Source organism: Podarcis tiliguerta (assembly GCF_965153285.1).
Source record: "Podarcis tiliguerta genome assembly, chromosome: 7".
In the NCBI taxonomy this organism is placed as follows: domain Eukaryota; kingdom Metazoa; phylum Chordata; class Lepidosauria; order Squamata; family Lacertidae; genus Podarcis; species Podarcis tiliguerta.
In genome coordinates, this window is record NC_139540.1 from 2,308,740 (window position 1) to 2,331,786 (window position 23,047).

Below are 23,047 nucleotides of genomic sequence, written 5' to 3' on the forward strand. Positions count from 1 at the left end.
GTTTGTGCTGCTAAGAAGATGCAGAAAGGAGAAGGAGAAGAAAAGGAGATCATTTTAACATCAAGGATAGCTGGGGACAGGATGGAGCCCTTTCCCTTGGTGCATATGCGCCAAAAGAGGTTGATCTTTTGCTGACATCTCTGTCAATTGATTATGACTGTTTCTTACTGTTATAAGAATTTTGAGGTCTCAAATAGAGAATAAATATTCATAAATGCACACATATCTAAATAGAATCATAGAATCATAGAATCATAGAGTTGGAAGAGACCACAAGGGCCATCGAGTCCAACCCCTTGCCAAGCAGGAAACACCATCAGAGCACTCCTGACATATGGTTGTCAAGCCTCTGCTTAAAGACCTCCAAAGAAGGAGACTCCACCACACTCCTTGGCAGCAAATTCCACTGTCAAACAGCTCTTACTGTCAGGAAGTTCTTCCTAATGTTTAGGTGGAATCTTCTTTCTTGTAGTTTGGATCCATTGCTCCGTGTCCACTTCTCTGGAGCAGCAGAAAACCACCTTTCTCCCTCCTCTAGGTGACATCCTTTTATATATTTGAACATGGCTATCATATCACCCCTTAACCTCCTCTTCTCCAGGCTAAACATGCCCAGCTCCCTTAGCCGTTCCTCATAAGGCATCGTGTGTCTGAAATAGTATGGGAGAGCAATCCTGAAGCCATTTTGACTCTCCCAATGACCTCAAACATTCCTCCGCAGTAAGGGAGGAAAATGAGGAAAGCCTTCCCATTGTCTTTTTGCTTACAAATCCCGGCTTATGGGCGTATTTGTGTATGAATAGAGTGAGCCTGTGACCTGAATTCAGGAACTGAAGTATTTACCATCACAAAAGAATGGCCAGGCTGCCCAGGTAGAGGAATCAGTGGCCATTATCAGGTATCCTGACAAACAGGAGTTTTGTTGGAGACTGCCTCCTTCTGTGAGGATGTTTTGGAGGGTGGTCTTGGGCTACAGGGTGGGCAATTTCAAAAGTCTATATAAGGATGAGGCTTACTAGCTGCTTTGCTTCTCAATGTTCTCTGGTTGGCCTCTGTTATTTTCTCCTAATGATAGAGAATCTACTTAAGGACTCCATATGGGCTCTTGGGTACCCCTTAAGGGACAGGAGCAGTTTTTCTTATAACTTTACTGTTTCTTAGTCTCAATCACACGACATGCCTTGGGGAGAGAAAATTCCCTTATTTAACTACATGTTATGTGAAAACGTACTTCCGTTTGTCTTTTCTGACTTTTCCCAAATTCAGATTTGTTGGATGGCGCTGGGTTCTAATATGCAAGGAGCAGGAAAACTAATCTCTGCCCACATTTGCCACTTGTTCCACATACTTTCCCCACACCTATCATTCACCGTATTTTTCACTCCATAAGACGCACCTAGTTTTTAGAGGAGGAAAACAAGAAAAAAAATATGTATGATTTTTGTGGTTCATGCTGTGGCCACAGACATGATATGTGATTTGATGGCCAGTTTGGGATAGAGAGGGACGCGGGTGGCGCTGTGGGTTAAACCACAGAGCCTAGGACTTGCCAGTCAGAAGGTCGGCAGTTCGAATCCCCGCGACGGGGTGAGCTCCTGTTGCTCGGTCCCTGCTCCTGCCAACCTAGCAGTTCGAAAGCACGTTAAAGTGTAAGTAGATAAATAGGTACCGCTCTGGCGGGAAGGTAAACGGAGTTTCCGTGCGCTGCTCTGGTTCGCCAGAAGCGGCTTAGTCATGCTGGCCACATGACCCGGAAGCTGTACGCCGGCTCCCTCGGCCAATAAAGCGAGATGAGCGCCGCAACCCCAGAGTCGGCCATGACTGGACCTAATGGTCAGGGGTCCCTTTACCCTTTACCTTTACCTTTGGGATAGAGAATCCATGTGGATCTGTGCTTTGTAACCACGTTTTTGTGCCATTGTGGCCCCACGAAACAATGGATGCGTGCTTTTTTTGGTGCAGGCTGTAGCCATGGACATGCTATGTGATCTGATGGTGAATTTGGGGTGACCCAGTGCAAAAATCCTGAGGATCCATGGGCTTTTACCTCCCCATTCCCAGGCAGCCTCCTTTATCGCTAGAGTCCCTTATCTCCCTCCCGATCGCTTGCTGATCAGCTGCTCAGCAGCTTTGTTTCAACAATCCCTTCCCTCTTTCTAAAAAAAGAGAGCACGATCTGCTTTTTGCCCCCAGGCAATTCGGCTCCAGGGACCACGCATTTGCTCCATAAGATGCACAGACATTTTCCCTTACTTTTTAGGAGGAAAAAAGTGCGTCTTATGGAGCGAAAAATACGGTACCTCCTCACTTATTCTGCGAATCCTGCATTGCAGGGGATTGGACTAAATGGCCTCTGGGGGTCCCTTCCAACTATACAATTTCATGATTTGGCGAGCCACCCTTCTTCTAAACCACCCCCCCCGAAACTCTGCAACATTTCCTCCAGAAGGAAGTTGCTCCCCTCCCATCACTTTGGCTATCCTTTTCTGCGTTTTCCGCATCTCAACAATTTCTCAGAAGCATAAAGTTTAGTCCTGGGGAGATGGCAGGGGGAAATGTCTGCTTTGCCGGCTGGTTTTTGTTTTCGAAACACAATTCTACACAGAAGGGGTATGGAGTGGGAGGAATCGATTTCCGCTTGGGTCAGCTGTGTGTGTGCTGGAGAGAGCCCTTCAGAGGGGCAGAGATTAATTTAGCAACCGTGAGCAGGTAAGGCAGTATAGGAGGCCAAGGGTAGGGAGAACGGGAGATGTGATACACAGGTTGTGGTGGGCAGGCTGGGGCACTCCTTAATAAGGGTCCAGCAAGTCCCAGAGAGATTAATCAGCCCCGTCGCTAACGCCCAGATGCAAAAGTGCCAAGTCAGATGCAAAAGGCGAGGAAGCAGTAAGCTGGTCTCCTTGTCCTGTCTTGGGGAAAACTGGAGGTGGGAACAGAAATGATGGATTCAGCAGGTCCTCCTCCTCCTCTCTTGTCTTCCTTATTTATTTAGCGCCCCTCCAGATTCTTGCCTCTTCATTTCATTTTTATTTGGGGATGTGTGTGCGTTCTGTTACACGTCATGGATGCAAATAAGAGTGCATTAGCTGCAGATTTATACTCAGCCATCTGCACTCTTATTTATTGCACAGAACTTATACACCGCTTGATTGTAAGAAAGAACCTCAAAGCGGTTTGCGAAAAGGATAAAACAATAAAATTGCCACTGTTACTGGGAAATCAGAAAGGGGGTGGGTGAGAGACCTTCCCACTCCCACCGCGGGCCTTGCTTCTCCACGCTATGAGGCAAAGACAAAGAGCCTCAGTTGCACATTACCAAATGTAGCAATTCTCTGATAAATGCATCTACATATGGGCTCAATGAGGGATGTGGGTGGCGCTGTGGGAGGGATGCGGGTGGCGTTGTGGGTTAAACCACAGAGCCTAGGACTTGCCGATCAGAAGGTCGGCGGTTCAAATCCCCACCATGGGGTGAGCTCCCGTTGCTCGGTCCCTGCTCCTGCCAACCTAGCACGTAGATAAATAGTCAGCATGGATTTCTGAAAAATAAGTCATGTCAGACTAACCTGATCTCATTTTTTGACAGAATTACAAGCCTGGTAGATGAAGGGAACACAGTGGATGTAGCCTACCTTGATTTCAGCAAGGCATTTGACAAGGTGCCCCATGATATTCTTGTAAAGAAGCTGGTAAAATGCGGTCTTGACTATGCTACCACTCAGTGGATTTGTAACTGGCTGACTGACCGGACCCAAAGGGTGCTCATCAATGGTTCCTCTTCATCCTGGAGAAGAGTGACTAGTGGGGTGCCACAGGGTTCTGTCTTGGGCCCGGTCTTATTCAACATCTTTATCAACGACTTGGATGATGGACTCAAGGGCATCCTGATCAAATTTGCAGATGACACCAGGATCACACTTCAAAATGACCTTGACAGATTAGAGAACTGGGCCAAAACAAACAAGATGAACTTTAACAGGGAGAAATGTAAAGTATTGCACTTGGGCAAAAAAAATGAGAGGCACAAATACAAGATGGGTGACACCTGGCTTGAGAGCAGTACATGTGAAAAGGATCTAGGAGTCTTGGTTGACCACAAACTTGACATGAGCCAACAGTGTGACGCGGCAGCTAAAAAAGCCAATGCAATTCTGGGCTGCATCAATAGGAGTATAGCATCTAGATCAAGGGAAGTAATAGTGCCACTGTATTCTGCTCTGGTCAGACCTCACCTGGAGTACTGTGTCCAGTTCTGGGCACCACAGTTCAAGAAGGACACTGACAAACTGGAACGTGTCCAGAGGAGGGCAACCAAAATGGTCAAAGGCCTGGAAACGATGCCTTATGAGGAACGGCTAAGGGAGCTGGGCATGTTTAGCCTGGAGAAGAGGAGGTTGAGGGGTGATATGATAGCCATGTTCAAATATATAAAAGGATGTCACATAGAGGAGGGAGAAAGGTTGTTTTCTGCTGCTCCAGAGAAGCGGACACGGAGCAATGGATCCAAACTACAAGAAAGAAGATTCCACCTAAACATTAGGAAGAACTTCCTGACAGTAAGAGCTGTTCGACAGTGGAATTTGCTGCCAAGGAGTGTGGTGGAGTCTCCTTCTTTGGAGGTCTTTAAGCAGAGGCTTGACAACCATATGTCAGGAGTGTTCTGATGGTGTTTCCTGCTTGGCAGGGGGTTGGACTCGATGGCCCTTGTGGTCTCTTCCAACTCTATGATTCTATGAAATAGATACCACTCCGGCGGGAAGGTAAACAGCGTTTCCATGCGCTGCTCTGGTTCGCCAGAAGCGGTTTAGTCATGCTGGCCACATGACCCGGAAGCTGTACGCCGGCTCCCTTGGCCAATAAAGTGAGATGAGCGCCGCAACCCCAGAGTTGTAGTATAAACACCAACAACTGGGAAAAACTTGCCTGCGAGGGCTCCAGTTGGAGAACAGCCTTGACCAAAGGTGTCATGGGCTTTGAAGACACTTGAACTCAGGACGCAAGGGAGAAACGTGCTAAGAGGAAGACACGCTTGGCAAATCCATACCATGATCAGCTCCTGCCCGGAAACTAATGTCCCCACTGTGGAAGGACGTGTGGATCCAGAATTGGCCTCCACAGCCACCCATGGGCTCACTGTTAAGACATGTTTATGGAAGACAATCTTACTCGGCTACGAGGAATCACCAAAGAAGACAACATCGGTCTTTTAAAGTTTCCCATAATACATTTCCAGAAGCATCATCAAGACATCATAGATATGTCACATAAAAAGTGTGGTCTCGAGTAGAACCTGAGATCCAGGCATGGCTCTGTAACTCAGATATAGTCTTTCATACTTACTCCAGCACAGTACAAAGGAAAAAGCATTTATAGTTCCCTGGTCCCAGAGTCAAGTCAAATAAAACCCCTTTGTCTTGACCCGGCTTCATCCCACGAGGGTGGGTAGTCATTGTGACTGAGATGGTTTTCTGTCTGACACTCCTGGGGCAGGATATCACCCTGGGATTATGGTGGGTTCACTCACCCCTCCCCTTATACCTCACTTCCCTGGGTCCTAAATGCCATTGGAACTGAGAATATTGATAGGATGTGATTTCTTATGAATTTCTGAAGTTTTCCCATTGAGCCCGTAAAAAGTAAAGGGACCCCTGACCATTAGTAAAAAGTCCCTTCTTTTTCTTTGCATTTCCAACATGCATTTGACCCAATTTTATACATTCTTGCAATCTGTAAAGGTAAAGGGACCCCTGACCATTAGGTCCAGTCATGGCCGACTCTGGGGTTGCGGCGCTCATCTCGCTTTATTGGCCAAGGGAGCCGGCGTATAGCTTCCGGGTCATGTGGCCAGCATGACTAAGCCGCTTCTGGCGAACCAGAGCAGCACACGGAAACGCCTTTTACCTTCCCACCAGAGTGGTACCTATTTATCTACTTGCACTTTGACGTGCTTTTGAACTGCTAGGTGGGCAGGAATAGGGACCGAGCAACGGAAGCTCACCCCGTCGCGGGGATTCGAACCGCCAACCTTCTGATTGGCAAGTCCTAGGACCTCCCCTTTCATGATGTAACCATGATGTATTAGTGATGTAGTTTGGGGGGGTGTAACATGGGGATTAGCAGCTAATAAAAGTTGGGGTCTTCTTTTGTTCTGGGCTTCTATTTTGTTCCACCTTGTGGCAGGTGGGAGTCCTGTCGCGACAGTCTTCAGTAAAGACCAAGCCTACTGGCTGCTGTTTTGCTCTGGTATTCCTGGCTGGGGTCCTTGTTTTTTGTCCAAGGGAGCCCTCAGATTTCTCCGTTAAGAACTTCACCCCCGGAGGCACACTCCGTTGTCCCTCGAGACAGCCGGGTGCCAACCGCAGCAAACTTGGTAGCAAGTCAGCATCTGCTGCAGATCTCTGAGCACAGGTGTTATATGCTGACACCTGTCCATGCACAGGTGTTACAACTTCAGTGAGACCAAGACCTCAGAATTGCCATGAATTACTTAGGCTGATGAGGTCCGGCGGGGACCGCTGTTGATGGTGGCGGCAAGAAACCCCCCGCTTGACACACGCCTGGGCCCCCGTGGCCCCAGAAGCAATTTACAGGCCACGGCTGCAATCGATGGCTTAATACTCACTTGCTCAGCTGACAGATTTTAAGGTGGTGGAGGGTAGGAGGAGCTCTTTAGGCAATCAAGATCTTTATTAATTTCTCTTGGCATGGCTAGCGGAGCAGGGATTTTGAAGCCTGGGGTATGCGGCAGGGATGGAGGGCTTGTCGCTCGGCACCGTGGAAATCATCAATCTTGCCGCACACAGGTAGGGGTGGCAGTCGCAGGATTTCCTACCGGGCCTTACGGACGGAAAATGATTCACGTTATTGCAAAGGTTTCCGCTGGATCAGCAAGCACCTACTTGCAGGCAGGTGAAGAAACAGCACAGCAGAAAAAAAAATTGCCTCCACCGCAAAGCCGGACTCTGCTCTCCAGCACCGGCAGGGAAGCCGTTAAGATGCTGGGGGAATCTTGTTTCCAAACCTTTCGCGCTTCCAGACTTGAAAATAAAAGAAATATTGGTTATTGGTTGCACAAATAAGTGCCTTCAGCATATAGCGTGGTCCAGCTTGTATAAATTTGTCTTATCGTTGTTGCAACTATTTTTTGACCCACGCTACTATCCGATTCCTGCAATGAAGGAAACAAGGAAACAATAATGACATAACTGCAGCAATAGGAAACTACTGTATATTAATTTGCCCAGTTCAAATCTGAAGTGTGTTTCGTATATATTCAGAAATTCAGGTGTCTCATTATCCTGCATTTTTTTTGGTTTTGAATTTGTCTTTAGTTATGCTTTCTTAGTATTTTAAGTTGCCTTTGTATCTATGATTGCTTCAAAAAAATGAATAAAAAATAATTTAGGAAGAAATTCTAATGGTGTTGCTGCTCCCCTAAAAAAGCTAATTGCCAGAAAATTCTTCCACATTTGAACTTAATGAAGTTAAAAAAGGTCTCAGGTACTCAACACCTCCTGGTAGAACTGGGAAAGACTTTCTGCTGTCTGTAACACAAGATTGAGCTGGATGGAGCTGGGGTCTGAGTCTGTAGGACTCTACACAGCTCTACCTCTCTTTTAAATCTGAACCAGTGAAGGCATTGAATGTCCTGTCTCTGGAGGTGGTTGGAGGATGGATGGTGGCTAACGGATTGAGGTTGAATCCTGCCAAGACAGAAGTACTGTTTTGGGGGGACAGGAGGCGGGCAGGGGTGGAGGACTCTCTGGTCCTGAATGGGGCAACTGTGCCCCTGAAGGACCAGGTGTGCAGCCTGGGAGTCATTTGGACTCACAGCTGTCCATGGAGGCGCAGGTCAATTCTGTGTCTAGGGCAGCTGTTTATCAGCTCCATCTGCTATGCAGGCTGAAACCCTCCCTGCCCACAGACTGTTTCAACAGAGTGGTGCATTCTCTGGTTATCTCCTGCTGGTCCAGGGGGGTCACGAAGAGGCAGACATGACTAAACGACCCAACAACAACTTGGGGTATATCCACATGTATATACCTTTGTAACTAAGTCTGCCTTCAGGGATCCATCTGTGAACTGATGATGATGTGAGTAAACTACTTTTATATATCTTAAATAAGATTGTGGCGTGTTTATTCTTTTAAGAGGGATTAATAAAGGATCTTACCAGGAATCTATATGGAGGAGGAGGAGGAGGAGGAGGAGGAGGAGGAGGAGGAGGAGGAGAAGAAGAAGAAGAAGAAGAGATTGAATTTGATATCCTGCTTTATCACTACCCGAAGGAATCTCAAAGCAGCTAACATTCCCCTTTTCCGTCCTCCTCCACAACAAACACCCTGTGAAGTGAGTGGGGCTGACAGACTTCAAAGAATTGTGACTGGCCCAAGGTCACCCAGCAGCTGCATGTGGAGAAGCGGGGAAGCGAACCTGGTTCACCATATCACGAGTCTACCATTCTTACCCACTACACCACACTGGCTACCAGCTGTGCAATTAAAAAGGGAATGGAAAACTCTGCTAAGGAACTTGCTGGCGCAGGTTAGGAAGGATATTAATAAACAATATATCCTCTCCTGCCTCCCTGAACATTCCCACAAAAACAAGATACACTCCAATATTTCTCCGGTCCATGGAAACCCGATTGCTGTTTATTCCGATTCAGCACTAAACCACAGGTTTTCTCTGGGGAGAGCGGTGGACCAAACAGGGGTGTGGATAAGCCCTTTGTTCTGCCTGCTCTATGCAGGGCAGAATGCTTCTGACTGCCGGTTGTTGGGAACCGCAAGCGGGGAAAGTGCTGTTTTACTCAGGTCCTGTCTGTAAGCATCTGTTGGTCACTGTGAGAACAGGATGCTGGACTAGATGGGCCATTGGCCTGATCCTGCAGGCTGTTCTTGGGTTCTGAGTCCCATTCTGGTCTAACTGGCTTGTTGTGAACTTGATATTAAATTAAAAGTCCTTTAGCTTTCCAGGGTCTCATTGTCTGCATCTGTAAAATGGGGTCGTTTTCTATGAACATCTCCTTGTGTTCTTTTCCATAGTCTTGGCTACTGGTCAGTTTCTTAGAGTTTCTTTGGTGTCTTTCCTCTTTCAGATTTTTGGTGCGAACACCCAAAAAAGTAAAATGCATACAGACCTCTGTGCAAACAGGGCTTTTTTCCTTGAAAGTGCCCTTATGCAGAAGTCCATGGTCACAAAAGGCCGGAGTGCTGATGATGATGGACAATGAATTGTGAAGCTGGGAGAACCAGGCAGCTCAGGAGAACAGCGGCAGGCAGACATCGTGCCAGTACTATTGTGTGCAAAATCTACATTTGGCGTTATTTCAGCCCCAATCTAGTCTCTGTTTAAAAAAAAAAAATTAAAATCAAGAACGAAAGCTTAGCTCCTTCAGGCATTATGAAGGCAAATGGACATCAAAAGAATTTTCAGGTGTTTAGGAAACGAGAGAGGCAAATTCTCCTATTACACAGGCGAGATGTCAAACAACCTTTTTGCCTTTCTAGATGAAATAATTTTCCACACCTAATTTTACAGCATTCACCTTTCCACGTGGGAGACTTTTCTCTCTCTCTCAACCATATATATATATATAAAAGTGGCTCCTCATGAAAGTCAAATCAGTCCTTATCAAATTGAAAGGACATTTTCACTCCCTTTGGGTCTCGCCAATTTCCATTTCGCACAATCTTGAAGAGGTGAATTTTTTTGAACAAAGTCATCGAGTACAAACTTGCACACCTCCTCCAGTCGGCTTTTATGATGGAGCTTCCATGCGAAGGGCGAACGCACAGAGAATAGATTTGGCTCTTTGCAGAGCAGCTTTTCATTTGCAAATATTAGCGCTTGACCCCGGCACCGCTCCTCCGCACCTGTCGCCCCATTTTACAGGTGCTAAAATTGAGCACCTTGGAAAGCTCAGGGATTCCTCCGTCGAATGTCAGGCTCACAAGAAGCCAATAAGACTAGAAGGGAACTAAGATTGTAAGAGGAGCTTTGCAAGACCAGGCCAATGGCTCAACCGGTCCAGAATCCTTTACTCAGAATAGCCACTCACCCTGGAAAAATCCAGTTCCACAACAGTGACCACCTGGAAAAGGGCAACTGTGGGTGACAGAAAGCGGAAGGGGTGGAGGGAATGGAAAGCTTTCTCCAAACTGACATGTTTGAGGGTGCTAAATAGACAATGCCCAGAGCAGCCCAGACTGTATCTTGTCTCCCTGCTTATTTAACTTATATGCAGAATTCATCATGCGAAAGGCTGGGCTGGATGAATCCCTAGCTGGAATTAAGATTGCTGGAAGAAATATCAACAACCTCAGATATGCAGATGACACAACCTTGATGGCAGAAAGTGAGGAGGAATTAAAGAACCTTTTATTGAGGGTGAAAGAGGAGAGTGCAAAATATGGTCTGAAGCTCAACATCAAAAAAACGAAGATCATGGCCACTGGTCCCATCACCTCCTGGCAAATAGAAGGGGAAGAAATGGAGGCAGTAAGAGATTTTACTTTCTTGGGCTCCATGATCACTGCAGATGGTGACAGCAGCCACGAAATTAAAAGACGCCTGCTTCTTGGGAGAAAAGCAATGACAAACCTAGACAGCATCTTAAAAAGCAGAGATATCACCTTGCTGACAAAGGTCTGTATAGTTCAAGCTCTGGTTTTCCCAGTCGTGATGTATGGAAGTGAGAGCTGGACCATAAAGAAGGCTGATCGCCGAAGAATTGACGCTTTTGAATTCTGGTGCTGGAGGAGACTCTTGAGAGTCCCATGGACTGCAAGAAGATCAAACCTCTCCATTCTGAAGGAAATCAGCCCTGAGTGCTCACTGGAAGGACAGATCCTGAAGCTGAGGCTCCAAGACTTTGGCCACCTCATGAGAAGAGAAGACCCACTGGAAAAGACCCTGATGCTGGGAAAGATGGAGGGCGCAAGGAGAAGGGGACGACGGAGGACGAGATGGTTAGAAGGTGTTCTCGAAGCTACAAACATGAGTCTGACCAAACTGCAGGAGGCAGTGGAAGACAGGAGTGCCTGGCGTGCTCTGGTCCAGGGGGTCACGAAGAGTCGGACACGACTGAACGACTAAACAACAAGAGCAGCCCAGAAGGGAAATATAGTAATATAGAAGCCCTTTTTGAGACACTGACGTGGAGTTTTTAAAGGGGAGCTTTATAGACATTAAGAACATAAGATGAGGCCAAAGGAGGGAGGCATCTTGTTCAGAATCCTCTTCTTGAAGAGGTCAACTGGATGCCTGTGGGAAGCCCTTAAGCACGACATGATGATGATGATGTTGTTGTTTAGTTGTTTAGCCATGTCCGACTCTTCGTGACCCCCTGCACCAGAGTACGCCAGGCACTCCTGTCTTCCACTGCCTCCTGCAGTTTGGTCAAACTCATGCTGGTAGCTTTGAGAACACTGTCCCACCATCTCGTCCTCTGTCGTCCCCTTCTCCTTGTGCCCTCCATCTTTCCCAACATCAGGGTCTTTTCCAGGGAGTCTTCTCTTCTCATGAGGTGGCCAAAGTATTGGAACCTCAGCTTCAGGATCTGTCCTTCCAGTGAGCACTCAGGGCTGATTTCCTTCAGAATGGAGAGGTTTGATCTTCTTGCAGTCCATGGGACTCTCAAGAGTCTTCTCCAGCACCAGAATTCAAAAGCATCCATTCTTCGGCGATCAGCTTCCTTTATGGTCCAGCTCTCACTTCCATACATCTACCCCACATGGGGGCTTAATCCCAGTGATTGCAGACTGGTAGTCACTGCAGTTTGAACAATGAAAGGAAACTGGAAGAAGAGAAGAAGGGTCGGGGGGCTACGTGCCTTGCCCTTTTGTTACCTGCACAGGTAAGGTTGCACCCACCTCTAGTCACATACAAGAGGAAGGATTCTCCAGGCCAGGAGGATACAGGAAGTTTTCGACTGGCTGGAATAAACATCCCCTTTGCATGTCCACTCTAGGCAAAGAAGGAATGTTGTACTTGACTGCTACTTATGTATCACAGTTTTTCTGCCAGAGAGCTTGTTGGAGCTTGTTTTTCTGCCAGAGAGAGGGAGATGATGGGCATGCCATTAAAAAATTGCAGAAGCTATCCTCTACAAGACAAAAGCAGCATGGGCGTGATGTCACACAGCAAAAAAGTGTCCTTTGTTTTTTTCCTTTTATCAAGGTGTTCTGGGAATATGGAGGAGGAAGCGGGGAGAACCCCCTGTGGTGCTGGCTGGAAGAGGTGGCACTGAGAATGAATGAATGAATGAATGAATCTATTTGCATCAGCCATAGCAATAAAACAACAATACGGAACACAAAGAACAAAAATAAAAAGTAAGTTATATAAAATACAGTTTAGGGTTTTGAGTCAAAAGTCAAGTAGTGGATCTTATTCTAGTTGCCCCAGCTAAAAACCTTGCAACCTTGCACTAAGAGACTGGGAGCCATAACTGGTTCATAGCTGCCAACGTTTCCCTTTTTTAAGGGAAATTCCCTTATTCCGAATAGGATTCCTCGTAAGAAAAGGGAAAAGTTGACAGCTATGAACTGGTTACTGCTTTGGACCCCAACTAGTTAAAGCTATGAGAAGTGGGGTATAATTTTCGGCGCCCCCTCCCTTGAAGGCTTTTAGGTGTGAATAAACCTTATTTTTAAGACACTTCTGACTCCGCTCTGCCTTGATTTTCCATGGGAAACACAACCCGGAAACCCCCTGGAATCTTGCTCCCATGCAGCAGTATTATTTCTGGTAAATAATATTTCTTTGAAGTCATTGCACCTTTTCTCCACTTCAGGAGTTCGGTTCAAAGGACTCTGGGAATTCAGTAAGGGAGAAGCATTCAGGCTCCACCGGACTTTAAATCAAATCGTGATGGGGGGGGCGGGGGAAGAGAGGAAACTGACTCAATCCCCAATTGAAGCTGACAACATTATTTACAACTTAAAAATGCAAGAGTAGCTGGCTTCTTCCTGTATCGAGAGTCATCTGGAGTTACTGCAGCATCTGAAATGGTTGCATGAGTAAATTCATCTGGCGATACATCAAACCATTTATAGATGCTGATGCTTCAGTTGTCAATGACTAGAGTCAGGAAAAGTCTCTTACTCCCCCCCCCTCCCCGGCTCCCCCGGGTTTTTTTGAATCCTTTGTTCTCCTCCCCTCCCAATCCGGGGCATTTTGGGATTGCTTTTTCTTGCAGCCGGGATGTTAGGTGTGGGTGCCTTGACCCCAATAACAGCAATAAAAAGTGACTTCGATGGACAGGTTTTGCTTGGATGATTAGGATGTTGTTTGCACGGCTTACTTCAAGACTGGATTACTGCAATGTGCGCTATGTGGGGCTTCCCTTGCGCCTGATCTGGAAGGTGCAGTCAGTGGTGTAGCCTGGGGGTGTGTATAGGGGTGGTTGTCCCAGGTGCAAAATTGTTAAGGGTGCAAAACATCAACATCTGGGTTTCCTCCATACAACCGCTGTGCTGGTCCCGTGGGCTAACCGAGAGGCAAGGTCCGAGTCCAGTCCGATAGCAGGGCAGGGTTCAGGCAGGAACTAGCAACCAACAATGTTGCTCCCACAACTTGGGACTGGGGCTGGCTGGCTTTTATCTGCCCTGAGGCATAGGGCGGCCCCGATCCTCTGGTGACTTGCCTCTCCTGGCCTGGAGGCGAGCCCTCCTCCTGCAGGAACTTAGTTCCCTCCGCCTCTCTGCCCTGAGCCTCTGCAGCTCAGGAGAGGCTGGAGGGTTACCGGACCCAGAGGCAACCTCACCTTCCTCTGATGGGGCTGAGAATGGAGCACCTGAGGGCAATGGGCCCTCCCTCACCTCAGTAGCCAGAGCAGTCTCAGCTGGTGCCCGCACCTGAGGACCCAGCACAGGTGAGGACCCTTCCGGCTCATGCCCCAGCCACGGCTCAGCTGGTTTTGGAGGCGTGGACTCCTGTGCAGGAGGGGATTCTTCAGGTGCAGTATCCAAATTCCAGGCCATCACAACCGCATACTTCTGCCACTAGACTCCGTTAAAAGTGATTTCCCCATGCGAACCAGGAAGTCAGTGGCGGAGCTTCATGCTCTGGCACCGGGGGGCGGAGAGCAGGTGGGGGTGGGGCTGGCGTGAGTCCCGGGGGCATGCTGCACTGCCCACAAGCTTGTGATGTGCGTCCTGGGGGCGTAGCACACTGCATGCAGGGGCGTGGCGCCCAGCGCGGGCAGGGGGGCAGCCATGATGGCACCCTACTGGGATCGTGCTGTCGGACGTGGTGCGCTCCCCCTGCACCCCTCTTCCTCTGCCAGTGCAGGAAGCGACCTCTCAAGACGACAGAACGGCTCTTCTTTTCTCATCTCTGTGGTCAGGATCTCCTGGGTGGCACAGACACTGTTGGGCAGCTGAGTGCGCATGTATACAGTAGTACCTCGGGTTAAGTACTTAATTTGTTCCGGAGGTCCGTACTTAACCTGAAACTATTCTTAACCTGAAGCACCACTTTAGCTAATGGGACCCTGGGCTGCATCAATAGGAGTATAGCATCTAGATCAAGGGAAGTAATAGTGCCACTGTATTCTGCTCTGGTCAGACCTCACCTGGAGTACTGTGTCCAGTTCTGGGCACCACACTTCAAGAAGGACACTGACAAACTGGAACGTGTCCAGAGGAGGGCAACCAAAATGGTCAAAGGCCTGGAAACGATGCCTTATGAGGAACGGCTAAGGGAGCTGGGCATGTTTAGCCTGGAGAAGAGGAGGTTAAGGGGTGATATGATAGCCATGTTCAAATATAGAAAAGGATGTCACCTAGAGGAGGGGGAAAGGTTGTTTTCTGCTGCTCCAGAGAAGCGGACATGGAGCAATGGATCCAAACTACAAGAAAGAAGATTCCACCTCAACATTAGGAAGAACTTCCTGACAGTAAGAGCTGTTCGACAGTGGAATTTGCTGCCAAGGAGTGTGGTGGAGTCTCCTTCTTTGGAGGTCTTTAAGCAGAGGCTTGACAACCATATGTCAGGAATGCTCTGATGGTGTTTCCTGCTTGGCAGGGGGTTGGACTCGATGGCCCTTGTGGTCTCTTCCAACTCTATGATTCTATGATTCTATGACCTCCTGCTGCTGCTGCGCCGCCGGAGCACAATTTCTGTTCTCATCCTGAAGCAAGGTTCTTAACCTGAAGCACTATTTCTGGGTTAGCATAGTCTGTGACCTGAAGAGTATGTAACCCGAGGTACCACTGTACTTGGTTTCCTTCCCTCCCACTGCTCACTCCGTGTGGTCCTAGGGGCCAGCAACCCACGTTACACCACTGGGTGCAATTTGTGCAGAATGCTGCAGCAGGATTGGAGCGAGGCCTTTGTCAGCATACCACACCAGTGCCTGGAGGTCTGCACTCATTGCCCATTTGCTACCGTGACAAATTCAAAGCGTTACTGGCACAATCTAAAGCCCGTAGCAACTTGGGACCAGTTTACCTGCAGGATCACCTTTCCTCACGGATGCCAACTCGACCCCTTCGCTCTGCAAAACGGGCACTGTTAGAGGCCATCCAAGTCATGGATAAAAATTTGGAGGGTGCCAGGCCCACAATCTTCCCTTAAAACCCTGAGAACAGGTGGGAGGTCATGCAGGGATCAAAGGAGAAGTTGCCCCATTGTGCAGGTGGAAGTCCAGATGCTAATGGGACAATTCTGTTGGTCACACCCATGGGTAGGCAAACTAAGGCCCGGGGGCCAGATCCGGCCCAATCATCTTCTAAATCTGGTTCGCGGACGGTCCAGGAATCAGCGTGTTTTTACATGAATAGAATGTGTGCTTTTATTTAAAATGCATCTCTGGGTTATTTGTGGGGCATAGGAATTCGTTCATCCCCCCCCCCCCATATAGTCCGGTCCCCCACAAGGTCTGAGGGGCAATGGACCGGCCCCCTGCTGAAAAAGTTTGCTGACCCCCAGTCACACCTCTAAGCTTTTCATGACATTTTACAACCGTTTCGGCTAGGGATGTTGCATTCTTATCTAGGCATTCCAAAAAGAGCCTTCTTGGTGGCTGCTCCGAGACAACTCTACCTCTAGCTTCCTTAGAGAAGCTAAAGGTAAAGGTACCCCTGCCCGTGCGGGCCAGTCGTATCCGACTCTAGGGTTGTGCGCCCATCTCACTTAAGAGGCCATGGGCCAGCGCTGTCCGGAGACACTTCCGGGTCACGTGGCCAGCGTGATGAAGCTGCTCTGGCGAGCCAGCACCAGCGCAGCACACGGAAACGCCGTTTACCTTCCCGCTATAAAGCGCTACCTATTTATCTACTTGCACTTAGGGGTGCTTTCAAACTGCTAGGTGGGCAGGAGCAGGGACTGAAAGACGGGAGCTCACCCCGCCGCGGGGATTCGAACTGCCGACCATGCGATCGGCAAGCCCTAGGCGCTGAGGTTTTACCCACAGCGCCACCCGCGTCCCCAGAGAAGCTAGAACAGCAATAATAATAATAATAATAATAATAATAATAATAATAATAATAGTAAAGGGACCCCTGACCATTAGGTCCAGTCGTGGCCGACTCTGGGGTTGCGGCTCTCATCTCGCTTTATTGGCCAAGCGAGCCGGCGTACAGCTTCCGGGTCATGTGGCCAGCATGACTAAGCCGCTTCTGGCGAACCAGAGCAGCGCACGGAAATGCCGTTTACCTTCCCGCCAGAGCGGTACCTATTTATCTACTTGCACTTTGACATGCTTGTGAACTGCTAGGTTGGCAGTTCAAACCGCCGACCTTCTGATCGGCAAGTTCAAACCGCCGACCTTCTGATCGGCAAGTCCTAGGCTCTGTAGTTTAACCCACAGCGCCACCCGCGTCCCTAATAATAATAAGCCATTATTTGGTCTAATAAGCCATTAATTGGTTTTGGGGGCAGGCCAAAGTGCCCTCCTCCCTGCCTTTGGAGCCTGAGGAGGAATTTATAACTTATTTTGCTCCACCTGTTACTGCCGTGGTCGCCTGTTCTAGATGATGAATGGGTCTGTTTCAGGCCGATCTGCTTGCTTGAGCATGGTGACACATTTGAGGCCACACACACACACACACGTGTTGCTGGTGGGCTATTTTTCACTGGAAACTACGAGTGACTCAGAAATATATATATATTTTTCTGCTAAAAATCTGCTGGGCCCACGACTTTTCAGAGCGTTGGGACTCTGACAGGCTATCACCTGGCCTGCTGGCTGGGACTTTTTCAGCGCTCCTGACTCTTGCATTGCTTTTAAGAGCGATTTGAAGGAAACCCAACCCTGAGTGCATTTGGCGGAGCCGATGGACCATGTTCTGGCAGCAGTACGGGAATCGGGAAAATCTTTGATTCAGTCCGCGTTTAAATGTGAACCTGCCTGGTTTGTAATTTCTGAAAAAATATGCAGTCTGAAACACAGCCACCCTTTGAAATTCCCACATCTCTGAATTCGGCAATGCAGTGATCCATAGAATCATAGAGTTGGAAGGGACCACAAGGGTCATCGAGTCCAACCCCCTGCCAAGCAGGAAACACCATCAGAGCACTCCTGACATATGGTTGTCAAGCCTCTGCTTAAAGACCTCCAAAGAAGGAGACTCCACCACACTCCTTGGCAGCAAATTCCACTGTCGAACAGCTCTTACTGTCAGGAAGTTCTTCCTAATGTTGAGGTGGAATCTTCTTTCTTGTCGTTTGGATCCATTGCTCCGTGTCCGCTTCTCTGGAGCAGCAGAAAACAACCTTTCTCCCTCCTCTATGTGACATCCTTTTATATATTTGAACATGGCTATCCTATCACCCCTTAACCTCCTCTTCTCCAGGCTAAACATGCCCAGCTCCCTTAGCCGTTCCTCATAAGGCATCGTTTCCAGGCCTTTGACCATTTTGGTTGCCCTCCTCTGGACACGTTCTAGTTTGTCAGTGTCCTTCTTGAACTGTGTTGCCCAGAACTGGACACAGTACTCCAGGTGAGGTCTGACCAGAGCAGAATACAGTGGCACTATAACTTCCCTTGATCTTGATCCGGCCAAGTAAAGTGTATAACGATGCATTTAACTGGGGTAAAGTGTGCATATAAATGCATATATTAGATAACATTAAGAATGCATTGCAGTAAGGAAAGTTGCTTTTCAAAAGAGTGCAGATTAGGGGAAATGGCTTACAAATGTGTATATGGAATTTTCATGAATATTTTTTTTAAACATTACAAACTGAAGTGAAGGTGCGGAGCCCGGAAAAATGAGGTTCTGCAAAAAAACCAAAATTGGCAGATTTGCCCATTGACAATGGTCAGAAATGGACAGATTTCAAAATCGACAGATTCACCCGTTTGCATTCTGCACGGGAATCGTCCTAGCAAGAGACATCCATTCCCCAAGTTCAAAAGATTGCAATCTTGAGAACCAGGAAAAAGTGCAACTCAGGTTGTGTAACCCTGAGAGAGCCTGGCACTTCCAGGAAAACATACTTGGGGACTGAATGTGTGCAAAGGAACGAGACCCATTATTGCAAACTTAATGGGCGGAAATGACTGATTGCGCAGAGAACACCCATCCCTTTGAAAACGTCTCTTTTGTGGCCCTTGCTTGCCCTTCAGTGGGTCACTACATGACCAGAGGTTCTGGGATAAATGAATAGAATCATAGAAGAGTTGGAAGAGACCACAAGGGCCATCGAGTCCAACCCCCTGCCAAGCAGGAAACACCATCAGAGCACTCCTGAAATATGGTTGCCAAGCCTCTGCTTAAAGACCTCCAAAGAAGGAGACTCCACCACACTCCTTGGCAGCAAATTCCACTGTCAAACAGCTCTTACTGTCAGGAAGTTCTTCCTAATGTGGAATCTTTAGGTGGAATCTTCTTTCTTGTAGTTTGGATCCATTGGTCCGTGTCCGCTTCTCTGGAGCAGCAGAAAACAACCTTTCCCCCTCCTCTATGTGACATCCTTTTATATATTTGAACATGGCTATCATATCACCCCTTAACCTCCTCTTCTCCAGGCTAAACATGCCCAGCTCCCTTAGCCGTTCCTCATAAGGCATCGTTTCCAGGCCTTTGACCATTTTGGTTGCCCTCCTCTGGACACGTTCCAGTTTGTCAGTGTCCTTCTTGAACTGTGGTGCCCAGAACTGGACACAGTACTCCAGGTGAGGTCTGACCAGAGCAGAATACAGTGGCACTATTACTTCCCTTGATCTAGATGCTATACTCCTATTGATGCAGCCCAGAATTGCATTGGCTTTTTTAGCTGCCGCGTCACACTGTTGGCTCATGTCAAGTTTGTGGTCAACCAAGACTCCTAGATCCTTTTCACATGTACTGCTCTCAAGCCAGGTGTCACCCATCTTGTATTTGTGCCTCTCATTTTTTTTTTGCCCAAGTGCAATACTTTACATTTCTCCCTGTTAAAATTCATCCTGTTTGTTTTGGCCCAGTTCTCTAATCTGTCAAGGTCGTTTTGAAGTGTGATCCTGTCCTCTGGGGTGTTAGCCACCCCTCCCAGTTTGGTGTCATCTGCAAATTTGATCAGGATGCCCTTGAGTCCATCATCCAAGTCGTTGATAAAGATGTTGAATAAGACCGGGCCCAAGACAGAACCCTGTGGCACCCCACTAGCCTCTCCTGGGTGGTTTTCTATCTCCTCCTCTCCATTTCGTTCGAAGGGAAAAGCGAAGAAAGCTACGAGCGGCTTAAAAGCCCGGAAGAGGCCGGGAGCAGCTTGGAGACTTGGCTTATAGATATTGTATTAAGCCCGAAAGAGGAAGGGACACAAAAGACGACCGATGTCACTCGCCTAAAGTAAACACTCGCAGCCTAATGAATGAGTTATGTCCCAGACGCTCCGTTCTAGGAGAAGTATTTAACGGACGCTATTGGATTCTGCGGTTTCTATCTATCTGTAACCAGTGCATTATGACCATTAATGGATTTTTGAGGCCAGATTGATTTTTCATTAATTTGGTAAAAATCTTTTCCCTCTCCTATATAATTCTGCCTTAAAACGCTCCCTCTGACAGCTCGATAAGTCACTCGCCTCATAATGCAAGGCTGGTTCGTAAATCTCAGGCCGGGCATTGGGGTGGGACGTGGCGGAGGCCAGAAAAAGTGGGGTTGTGTCGGTGGTGGTGGTGGGGGGGGGAGGAAGGGGAACGAGAGAATCCTCTCTGGGTTTCAGGAAGCCTGCCAATCACGGCGCACCATCCATCACATTTGAAAAGCCATGGCTTGAATTATTAACCGGAGAGTTACAGAGAGGAACTCTGAAGTTGAGAGGGACAGAACTGCAATCTCTAATCCAGCCAAGGTGGTTTCGACACACATATCGTGGGTTGAAAGGGATTGGGGATTTTTGGCTTAAAATCGGGGACTTAAGGGTGCACCGGGTTGGGGGTTTCCAGATGTGGGGCACGCTCTCCCTTCACTGTCGAAGGCAGCAGGGCTCTGAAAATTGTTTTCTGTGAAATACAAGTGGGGGGGGGGGCACTGCTGGGCTGAGGTTCACCTTTGTGGATTTCACATGGGCAAAAAAAGTACAGTGGTACTTCAGGTTACATACGCTTCAGGTTACAGACTCTGCTAACCCAGAAATAGTGTTTCAAGTTAAGAACTTTGCTTCAGGATGAGAACAGAAATCGTGCTCCGGTGGCACAGCAGCAGCAGGAGGCCCCATTAGCTAAAGTGGTGCTTCAGGCTAAGAACAGTTTCAGGTTAAGAACGGACCTCCGGAACGAATTAAGTTCTTAACCCAAGGTACCACTGTATTAGGAAAAGCAGTGGAAACCTTCAGAAACCTACAGTAAATTAAAACTAGCGGAAATAAATAAATAAATAAATAAATAAATAAATAAATGCTACAGCATTTTAGACACCTGTGCAGGCTTTTCTAAACAAAAATGTCTTTGTTGTTGTTGAGTCATTTAATCGTGTCGGACTCTTTGTGACCCCCTGGACCAGAGCACGCCTGGCCCTCCTGTCTTTCACTGCCTCCCGCAGTTTGGTCAAACTCATGCTGGTAGCTTTGAGAACATTGTCCCACCATCTCATCCTCTGTCGTCCCCTTCTCCTTGTGCCCTCCATCTTTCCCAACATCAGGGTCTTTTCCAGGGAGTCTTCTCTTCTCCTGAGGTGGCCAAAGTCTTGGAGCCTCAGCTTCAGGATCTGTCGACGAATCTTCCATTTGGTCCGGCAGGTGAGATCATTCTTCTCCCCAGATCTTGCAAAGCTTCACCTGCTGACTTCTGCAGATGAAACTGCTGCTGGGGGCCGGGTTCAAAGGAGCCCTGGTCCTACCTCTGTGGGTTTTTCATTGGTGGTGGCTACAGAGAAGGAATTCCCAAAAGCCCGAGATCCTTGCAAAGGAAGCGCAGGCAGAAAGCAAGGTCACTGTTCTTCCTTTGCCTGAGTGCAGTTGGAGGGATTCCCTCTCTAAACGACTGCTCTTTACTAGCTTTTTAATGCCTCTTTAACAAGTCTGCAATCACATGTTGATTGTCCCCCAATTTGCTTATTAAAACCATATTTAATGAGGGTTAACAAGTAAATAATCGATACGTGCTCCGGTCACAGAGGAACAGCTGAAACCTCAATAAACACTTTTATAATCAACTTATTCGCTAAACAGACAATCTTGTCTGTTAATAGCTGGTAGTGCAATTTAGAATTAATGTGGTCCAATTGTATCTGGAATAAATACAAACTGATTAGCAAAATCACTTATTGGGACATGCAGAATCTGGGCTAGGCAGAGGCCGGGTTCGATGTGAAGTGATTAACGATAATGATTCAGAGCAAAGTTTCTTCCGCAGACTCAATAGCCTTGGGTGAAAAAGACAAGAAGTGATTTATCAGATATTTATGCCAGGATGATGCTCTCTTACTCACACCATCAGCGCACCTGGCATCATACGAGGTTGTCTGGGCAACACAAACAGAGTCACTTTGGCCAAAGGAAATTCCCATAATAGTCTTCTAGCCTATTTACTTACCGTATTTTTTGCTCTATAAGACTCACTTTTCCCCTCCTAAAAAGTAAGGGGAAATGTGTGTGCGTTCTTATGGAGCGAATGCAGGCTGCGCAGCTATCCCAGAAGCCAGAACAGCAAGAGGGATTGCTGCTTTCACAGTGTAGCGATCCTTCTTGCTGTTCTGGCTTCTGAGATTCAGAATATTTTTTTTCTTGTTTTCCTCCTCCAAAAACTAGGTGCGTCTTGTGGTCTGGTGCGTCTTATAGAGCGAAAAATATGGTATTTTGACATTGATAGCCCTTCCCATTCTGCTCTCACAACAGCTCAGTGAAGGAGACCAGGCTGTGACTGGCCCAAGGTCACCCACCGAAAGCTTCAAACCCAACTGGGGATCCTGTCCTTCAAGTCCTCATTTGACCCTCTAACCCAGGGTTTCCTAAACTTGGGTCTTCAGCTGTTTTTGGACTACAACTCCCATCATCCCCGACCACTGGTTCTGCTAGCTAGGGATAATAATAATAATAATTTATTATTTAAACCCTGCCCATCTGGCTGGGTTTCCCTAGCCACTCTGGGTGGCTTCCAACAAAACACTAAAATACAAGAACCTATTAAACATTAAAAGCTTCCCTAAACAGGGCTGCCTTCAGATGTCTTCTAAAAGTTTGGTAGTTATTTTTCTCTTTGAAATCTGGTGGGAGGGCGTTCTACAGGGCGGGTGCCACCACCGAGAAGGCCCTCCGCCTGCTTCCCTGTAACTTGGCTTCTTGCAGTGAGGGAACAGCCAGAAGGCCCTCGGAGCTGGACCTCAGTGTCCGGGCAGAACGATGGAGGTGGAGATGCTCCTTCAGGTATACTGGACCAAGGCCTTTTAGGGCTTTAAAGGTCATCACCGGTACTTTGAATTGTGCTCGGAAACGTACTGAGAGCCAATGTAGGTCTTTCAAGACTGGTGTTATATGGTCTTGGCAGCCGCCCCCAGTCACCAGTCTAGCTGCCACATTCTGGATTAGATGCAGTTTCCAGGTCACCTTCAAAGGTAGCCCCACGTAGAGCGCGTTGCAGTAGTCCAAGCGGGAGATAACCAGAGCATGCACCACT

At 47.8% G+C, this 23,047-nt stretch overlaps 1 protein-coding gene and 1 long non-coding RNA gene across 2 annotated transcripts in view; both read right to left on the minus strand.

Moving 5' to 3' along the window:
• LOC310681409 overlaps positions 1-4,735 on the minus strand; it is a 217,738-nt gene extending 213,003 nt beyond the window's left edge. Inside the window, exon 1 of the long non-coding RNA XR_014513257.1 lies at positions 4,064-4,735. This is a non-coding gene — a long non-coding RNA (uncharacterized lncRNA). The remainder of the gene's footprint in view (positions 1-4,063) is intronic.
• Positions 1-23,047, minus strand: part of LOC310681331 (CTTNBP2 N-terminal-like protein) — a 463,736-nt gene that overhangs the window by 183,492 nt on the left and 257,197 nt on the right. The window lies entirely within an intron of this gene.